The following is a 9,398-nucleotide window of genomic DNA, read 5'->3' on the forward strand; positions in this document are numbered from 1 at the left end:
ACTATAGGCGTTAACCTGTTTGCAGGGTCCTGAAGGCTAGTGACCCAGAAACAAGGTAGCCTAGCTATGTACCGTGGTCACAGCCAATTCTTGGCCTCCTTCCTGGCTGCATCTGTGTGGCCATGAGCTTGTCAGGCCCCTGCTACACACACCTGGTGGGTGAGCTGTAGCGGGGCCCAGCGAACAACTCAGGAAGAAACCAGCCTCTGTGTGCCTCTTCTGTCTCTGTGGTTTTCCTTTGGCATGTTTTGTCTGAAGTGGGAAAACTAACCCATGGCCTTGTGCCTGGGAAGGAGAGCCGAAGCCAGGGCAACAGGAAGCAACGAAAGGCCGAGAGCCCGCCACTCAGAGCAGCTGGCAGCCTTGCAGACGCGCTAGCTTTTAGCGTTCTGAGGTCAGCATAGGGCCATAGGGTTTGTCAGAGGAGGGGCTGGGGGCATCCCTGTAACAAGCCTGTGACCTAGGAGGACTTTTGGTTGTTGTTGTTTTTGGGGGGGGGTTCCCCGTTTTCTTTCTGAGACAGGCTCTCTAGTAGCCCAGGCTGGCCTTGAGCTTCCTACCTTCCTCCTCCACCTCCCAAGTGCTGGGATGACACGTGTGCACTGCCATGCTGGGTTTATGCTGTTCTGGGGATTGGTTGGAGGGCTTTGTGCACATTGGGCCAGCGGCCTACCAGCTAAGCCATAGCCATAGCCCTGGACGGTTCTCCTGCTCTGTCTCCTGGGTTCCATGTGTGCCACTAAAGCAGCATCAGGAAGGTGAGGGAAACTGTACCCCACAGATCTCAGCGTGAACACGCACCCAGGAGCTCTGAGCTACCTTCCAAGGGGCTCCTCCACTCATGACGAAGGTAAACACAGCCATCCGTCACTGATTTATCCTACGACTTGGGTAGCAGCTGTTCTTCTTAATTAATGCACCGTTGACTTTGAGCTCAAAAAATCCCCGCGCTGAGGTCCACAAGTAGACTCAAATCTATTATCCTTCCTCTCTCAGACAGAAGGGACAGGAGAACAAATATATCACCCAATTGTCCCAGAAAGTTCTTGGGACACCGGGCAGCTTCTTCAACTGTGTCCCCAGAAGAGAGTCCCTAGGACACACGAGGGATGGCCGAGGCAGATAGCTGGATGGACATGGTGCTATTCTGCACATGTTTGCCCAGATGAGGGAGGCATGGGGCCAGCATCCACAGGACAGCCCTGCCCTGCTGTGCCTGGCTGGAGACCCTGAGCAGCCTCTTTGTGCAAGGGGGGGAGAGATCGGTCTCTCCCCAACACTACCTGTGGGTCTCTGCAGTCACTACTCACCTGCTCTGTGTCCCCTAGACCCCCGTGGGGTCACTCCCCTCCTTCAAGCCTGCTTCTTCTCACCTTCCCTATCCTTCTCACCTTTCCTGTCCGAGATTACACCTATACCCCATGCTGGGTTTACCCCTCCTTTCCCTCTGCTGTAAACCTGCCTTGCTACATATTTTTAATGGGTTTAATTGTGTGGGCATTTGTTTGTGAATATGGGTACAGGTGGTGATGAACTGCACCGCCTGGGGACCAGGACTTGAACCCAGGTCCTCTGCAGGAGCAGTCAGTGCTCTTAGCCTCTGAGCCGTCTCTCCAACCCCTGGCTTGCTACAAATTTCACTTAGTGTCATCTGGCTACCACTGCACCAGTCTCAGCTTCTCATGGCCATGTGTGTCTTTGATCCTTTCCCCTGAAGTGTGCCCACGTCTGGTACACTATAAATATTCAGTCAATAAACAAAAACCTCCATCCCAGAAGAAAAGCTGTGCTCCGAGCCTCTGAGATCTTAATCCTTCAGTTTCTGTTCAGACTGACTTAATTTTGTTTTCTGTTTTCCTTTCTAACCTGAGGGATTAAGTCCCTTCCTCTTACCTGCTGAGAGCCTAGCACTACCCACTGCCTGGCGGAGGTACTGTTCCTGAGGGTTGGTCCATCCTGCCATCCCAAGGCGAAAATGTCTACTGCCTGCAAGACCCAGCAGGGTGGTCCGAGGTCAGGAGCAGGTGTGTCGCTGTGTTTTAAGGGAAACGTGGGTAGGGCCCACACCTCACAGCGTGCATAGCATGAGCAGCCGTTGGACATCAGGAGAGCACTGCCCACTGAGTGCCCCAGGCCAGGTTGCCCAGGCTGGGAAGATGAGCAATCCCAGTCTCCGGTAAGAAGAGAGGTACTGAACATGCAGAATGACACACAGAACGGGAGATGCTTCACTGGTGACAACAGCCGGGCTTCTGGACTGCTTCTGTCTAAGGAGACAGGGGAAAATACGGTAATTTTCTTCAATGAAAACAGGCAACAGAATTCCCTTTGCCTCCTTCCCCTGGCAATTAAGCCCTTCTCCGTAAATGAAATGATTTGGTTTTCATGGGGACTAATTTAAGCACACTGGAAAGACCGCTGAACTTTCTGATTGCAAATACTAGCATGTGCAAACAGAGCTGGCACTGGAGCCAGCCTGGCGAGGGAGTCCCGCCCAGGAGCCGGCAGCCTTGGCGATGGGCCTACTATGCTCCTCTGAGCCCCTTTGTGGGGCTGACTCTCCACCCTTTGCCAACCCCATCTCCTCATCCCAAGTGGAGGAGGCACGGTGAGTTCCATGGCTGTCTTGGAAGCGCCCATGACACTCAGGGTGCTGGCCACTGAAGACCTGACCTTATTCTTGGCCACTCCTACTCTTCTGTGATGGAAACTCGTCCCTCTGCCTTGAACCTGGGCGCTGAGATTCCCTGTGACTGCTTTAATCAGTGTGATATGACCAGAAGGACACTGACTGGTCTCCAGCTAAGACCTCAAGAGCCTTTGTGTCTTTTGTGAGCCTGAGCCCTGTAGAAAGACATCACTGACCTTCTAGGACAGAGATAAAGGCCGAGATTCACCACCTGTCCCACCTAGTCGCAGCCGACATGCAGGAGTGTGCCAGTGTGAACAGGTGAGCCAACCCTGAAGGCTGGGCTGGGAATGGAGCCACCTGGAGATGACTGGTTCCATCTTAAGCCCCTCCGGGCCTGTTTTTGTTACAATATTTCAATTTGAAGTAATTGAAGATCACTGGGGATGTAGCGCAGTTGGCGGTTGGTAGAACGCATGCCTGAGCACAGGCAAATCTGTCACAGCCCCAGCACCACTGTGACCAGTCATGGCACTGCAGGCCTGTCCAGAGAGGAGGATCAGAAGTTCAAGGTCAGCCTTGACTAGCGAGGAGTTTGAGGTCTACCTGGACTGTATGAGACATTGTTTCAAAAAAAAAAAAAAAAAAAGAAAGAAAGAAAAAAAAAAAAAAAAGAAAAGAAAAGCATTTATCTTGCAAGACTAGGCTAAAATGTCTTCCCAGCAGATTTAAGAAACAGCCACTCCTTCTCCTAAGGTCCCAATGACAAACCAAGGCAGGATTCCACCAAAGTGATGGGTATTCTTGGTTGTCAACTTGACTACATCTGAAACTAACTTTAAACCCCCAAATGGGGCACACCTGCCAGGTATCTTTGCTTAATTTGAAGTGGGAACGATTCACTTCTAATCCAGATCTTTGAGGTGGGAAGACACGCCTCTAACCTGGGCCACACCTCCTGCTAGAAGCCTAAGTAAGAACACAGAAGAAGGAAGCCTTTGCCCTTTCTGCTGGCTCTCACCTTGTTAGCAGGTCCATGCTCTCGCCGGCCTTAGAGCCTACTTCTTCGGGATTCCAGTGTCTACTGAAGACTGGCTGAGACATCCAGCCTCGTGGACCGAGCAACTACTGGGTTCTTGACCCTTCCATTCATAGACAGCCATTGTTGGGTTAGCTGGACCACAGCCTGTAAGCCATCCTAATAAATCCCCTTTATACAGAGAGGTTCATCCTATAACTTCTGTTACTCTAGAGAACCTGACTAACAGAGGAACCAACTCGCTTATTTTACTTCCCTGTAGAGCATAGGCAAGGGGTTATTTGCAAGGGTGTGGGTGGTCCTACCCTGCAGACTGCACCAGAAAACCTTCCCCCAGCAGGGATGAGGCCTCTCCCATAGCTGCACAGCTGGAGCCTCCTCCTCTCATCTTCCTTGGCCTGCATCCTCCAGCTCTTCCCTGCAGCCATGTGCAGTTAGAGGCACCACTGTATACAACAGGTGTTGGGAATGGGCTGCATACTCAGCCTGGGATCTCTTTACTGTCTCCACCATTCCAATGGGGGTGAGGGATGGTCATGGTCAACAAGCCTGGCTGGAATATTCCTTTTTGGGAAATGGACAAGCTGAATTCCCCTGTATGGCAGTGGTAGTACATGACACCCCCCCCCCCATCTTGCAAGATCCCCATTCATGTACTTCCCTTGGTAATTTCTACAGTGACCACATTAGAGTGTCGGGCCAGAGAAACGGCCTAGAAACGCACAGTGAGCTCAGGAACAAGCCTTCCTCGGGACTCGCTAACTCTCTGTACACCTGTCCTGTTGGGGAAAGGATTCCAGAGAGTCTTCCCTCTTAGCCACCATGTTTCCAGGGGATGGGTAGGCACGTGATGCATAGGTCCCATAACTCAGATAAAGCCACACTTGGGTGCCTGGATTAGCTCTGAGGTAGGGTGGCTAGTCCAGGGACAGGGTAGTCTCAGAGCCTGGGTATGAGTTAGGTCTCCAGGAACTTCTCACATGCACAACACCTCTGGAGACAGATCAGAGACAGGCAGTGTCAGGCTGTCCTGGGTGAACTGGGGATCCACTTCTGGAGCAGCCCAGTATGGGTACCAGGCCTAAGGCCTTCCCTGTCTGGGGGGTCGTGGTACATGTGTCTGGCGTCCCATCCAAATCACAAATTTGGGGGAAGAAGGGGAGATTTCTAAAGGTAAGGATGAAGTGATGTGACCAGCAGAAGCACATGTTAGACATGGGCAGAGCAAAGCCCTGCATGGGGCTGGGGGTCATCCTGTTCAGGGACTCAGAGGATGAGCGTTCCGAGGGGCTGTGAGCTGCGGGAAATTAGGTGTCAGGAAGGGACAGGAAGAGTCGGCACACAGAGTGAACTTGAGGGCTTCTGTCAAAATCCTGGCACAAGAGATCAGGATGCCCCTCTCCCTGTGAATTAGACTCAGCTATATAATATACTATGACATATGACTGGAAGTAACAAGTGACACCTTAACACCTCATACACAAGCTCTTGCATCTTTGCTTCAGCTGAAGTTGTGCCTATGCCTTTGTCTGAGTCTCAGAGTGTTGATGACACAGAGTGTCCCACAGGTAGCAATGTTTGCAGAAGCCGCCTTGTCCCAGCCAGTGTGTACCCAGGCTTGTTTGTTACAACAGCTCCAGCTAGCTCATGCTGACTGTGCGGGTAATATTGCCAGTCTTCTTGAAAGGAGGAAAAAAAAAAAAAAAAAAAAAAAAAAAAAAGCCCCAATTCAAATATACCTGAGCCGAGATAAAGGTACCTGCCAACATGCGGTGTTGGGAGGCTGCAGAATGGAGGAACCAAGCAGGTCTGTCCAGCTGAAATAGATGGCTTAATGGTTGGTGAACAACTCATACTGCTCTTGCAGAGGACCTGAGTTCAGTTCCTAGGACCTACATCAGGCAGCTCACAACCACCTGTAACTCCAGCGCCAGGGGAACACAGTGCCACCTGCTGGCTTCCATGAGTACTCACACTCATGTGCGCAGATCCACACAGATACATACACACAACTAAAACCTCAGCCCCTGGAGATCTGATACCATCTCTGCCCTCTACAGAACATTCTTTTTTCTTTTTTCTTCTGCAGAGCCATGGTGGTGTCCAGTGAGCTCTGTAGTGAGGGCTGCAGCTGGAGCTTCCCAGGCTAGTCACTCCAGTATAATTACCACCAAGGCAGGCCAGCATCCCCTGCAGGCGGGGAGGCTACCTCACCTACGCAGCTCTGCTGAAGTAGCCACTGCCACAGCCGCAAACCTACCTAGTCGTGGGCATGGGTGTGGATACGTGCAGTCCCAGAAAAGCTAAGACATTAGGGTGGCTGGTCAGCTTGGTCCCAAGTTTAGACAGCAGGACATAGCAGGTCACAGGCTGTAAAGACAGCCAGCTCTGGCATTAAATATCCCATGCCCCACAGGCCCATATGTGTGCACAATTCCTAAGGGTCCACCCTCCATGGGAGCAGGCACCCTGCATCCCTGATGGATTCTTGATGGTAACTGAATAAGAAAGATGAGCCCAGCTGGCAAGAGGGAAGGGTGAGTGTGTGTGTGTGTGAGTGTGTGTGTGTGTGATGTACATGTGTGTGTATGTACATTCATGCGTGTGTGTATGTACAGGCCTATGTTGGCAAGAAGGAAGTGTGAGCATGTGTGTGTGTGTGTATGTGTGTGTGCACAAGCTCATATGCTGGCAGAAGGGAAGTATGCACAGTGTGTGTGTTTGTGTGTGTGCGCACATGCGTGTACAACCAGGCCTATGTGCAGGCCTCTGCTTCCGGAGGGAGGAGGGCTTCCTTGAAGACAAACATACTTTATCAAATTTGCAGATGCCACAGAGTGGGTTGGGGGTGGGGGTGGCCAATACACCAGATTATAGAGCTGGGATCTAAAGTGGAGTTGACAGGCTGGAGCGATGGGGTACATCTAACAGGATGGAACTTAACCAGGACAAACGTGTTTATTTTGTTTTATTTATTTGCACCCAGCAGAGAGGGGGAACCCAGCAGCTCTCAGAAAGAGGTGAAAGGCTCTCTCTCTCTGGCTACAGTATACTCTTCTCATCCCTGCTGGGACCCTGAAGAACCAGGGGTCCACTGGGCAAGGCAGGCAATAGCTCAATAGGAAAAAGTCATTTCCCTGGGCTGTGCCAGCCTCTGAGTGGAGGTTTGTGTCCTGGCCAAAGCTGACCAGGGGACCGCTTGGATCCACCTTCATTGCCAGCATGTCTCTGTGCTCCCCGCACCCCACCCGTCTTCCCTTTATAAGACCAGAAGGAGTGGCAGCCCCTGGTCCATGGGATGGCTGCCCCCCCCCCTCCCCCGGCCCCCAGGCCTCCTGAAGGAGAGGAGGAAGGCACTGGAGCAGTGAGGCGGAGTTGTGCATATACAGAGCTCCAGGTCCTGGTGGGAGGGGAGACCCAGCCTATAGGGACGTGGCCAGTGTGATGTTATGGCACGCTGTCCCCAGCACAGGTGGCAGGGTCAGGGACTCTGATCTCTATCCCAGACCCTGTGACTCTTCTGGCTTCCTAATTACGTGGCCTCGGGTGACATATTTCCTGTCTGTAGAATGGGAACATTGTCAGTGACAACCTCACATTGGATAAGAAAAAAAAATTTGAGTAAGCTGGTTATGGAGAAACACTGTACTCTCAACACTCAGGAGGCTAAGCAGAGGGGCATGAGTTCGAAGCCAGCCCGGGACTCATAGTGAGTCTCAGGCCACACTGTACTTCAAAGTGACATGGTACCCCAACTGATGACTAGGTCGCAGAGGCTGGCCCTTGTCTCCTTGGTGACTCATGTGGCTGAGCCTACAGGGCATGTGCTATAACTCTGAGTTGTCCCTGACTGGGGCAAGCAGTGTAAGTAAGGTAGTGAGGACCCTGTGCAGGAAGTATGCAAGCCCCATGCTACCCTATGGGTGGCCAGAGGAGAGAGGAGTGTGGACGGCCAGCAGGGGTCAGTGTCTCTGCAGGAGGGAGGGAGGGAGGATGCTGCAGCTCTCCTCCGGCTCTGGGGAAGGAGTGACTGCTCACTCTGGCTGCCTTGTTTCGGGGAAGACAGAGTTCAGAATGGGCAGCCTCAGCCCTGGGCCCAGGCCAAGGGTTTGATGGGCATTCTACAGGAGTCAGCAGTGTTCTTACTGTGGTCACTGCACTCTGAAGTGTCCACTGAGGAGCTTAGCAAGTGTCTCTAGCCAGGAGGGGTGGGCAGAGGAGGGGTGTTGGTTTCTGGAAAAATAAATTCAAGGGCACCAAAACAGCCATTCTGGTGGCTGAGACGGGACCCAATGACCAGTTTATCTTACCCAAGGGGTAAGGCCTTGGACCCTTCTCCATAGGCCCCACGGCTCTCCACAACAGCATTCCTCCCTCTCAGGTCCATGCCCAGCTGGACAGAAACTGGGGGTCAGGCCCGGCTGAGGATGGAGGAGGCTGTTCCCCTCACTGACCCTCAGGACTTCTCTCCCGAAAGGCTGGGAGCTGAGCCCAGGCAGACCAACACTGATGACCTAGGTTGACATCTGAATCAGTCCCTTCCTTAGGGAGACTGTGGTCACTTCTGGCCCCTGTAACCTACCCATGTCCCCTTGGGAGTGCACCCCTAGATAAGTCGAAGCAAAAGAGGTGGGCTTAAGGGGCAGAGAAACAGTGGGAGTACCTGTCCTCAAGAAGTAGGCCTTAGCGGAGTAGGGCAAGCCAGTCTCTGATTTTCAGCTCCACCTCAGGAAGGCTCTGGCAACGCGAGGGGAGAGTGAGTCGGTTAGCAGTGTGTGTGTGTGTGTGTGTGTGTGTGTGTGTGTGTTTAGGGGTGGGGATAAAATGATTCGATTGTGGCTGTAGGGACACATACACCGTTCCACCCCAAACCTGCCAAAGCCCAGTGGAACCTGTCCTAACAGGAAGAGACCTGAAATCCCCCCTTACAAATGCCTTCTTTTCACTTTAACCTTTGTCCTGTCTGTTTGTTTTATGTGCATGTGTCTGTATGCCACATGCATGCCCGGTGCCCACAGAAGCCAGAGGGGGCACTGGATTCCCTGGAACTGAGTTTACAAATAGCTGAGCCACCATGCAGTTGTCTTCAAGAGTAGCAAGTGAAGCCAGGTAGTGGTGACACACACACCTTTAATTCCAGTACTTGGGAGGCAGAGGCAGGAGGATCTCTGCGTTCCAGGTCAGCCTACACAGAAGCTACTACAGCCTACTACAGAGCTAGTTCTAGGACAGCCAGGGCTACACAGAGAAACCCTGTCTCAGACAAACAAATGAACAAACGAGAAGAATGTGCCCTTAATCACTGAGCCATCTCTCCAGCCCCTTGGGGTTTGCTGTTGTTGGTTTGGTTTTTGGTTTTCCGTTGGGTTGGTTGGTTGATTGGTTGATTTTGTTGGGTTTTGGTGGTGTTTTGATTTGTTTTGAGATAGAGCCTGGGTTTGTTTGTTTGTTTGTTTGTTTGTTTTTCGAGACAGGGTTTCTCTGTGTAGTCCTGGCTGTCCTGGAACTCACTCTGTAGACCAGGCTGGCCTCAAACTCAGAAAGAGTCTTGATATGCAGCCCACCCTCACCTCAAACTTTCCTTGCCTTTGCCTCAAGGCTTCAAATACTGGGATTGCAGGAATGTGTCACTATGTCTTGTGGGGTTTTTGTTTGTTTCTTTTTGTTGTTGTTTTGTGCTTTATTGTTGTTTTGTTTGGTTCGGTAAAAGTCCACAAGAGTCTCATCTTC

This window comes from Arvicanthis niloticus, chromosome 20 (genome assembly GCF_011762505.2).
Source record: "Arvicanthis niloticus isolate mArvNil1 chromosome 20, mArvNil1.pat.X, whole genome shotgun sequence".
Classification (NCBI taxonomy): Eukaryota; Metazoa; Chordata; class Mammalia; order Rodentia; family Muridae; genus Arvicanthis; species Arvicanthis niloticus.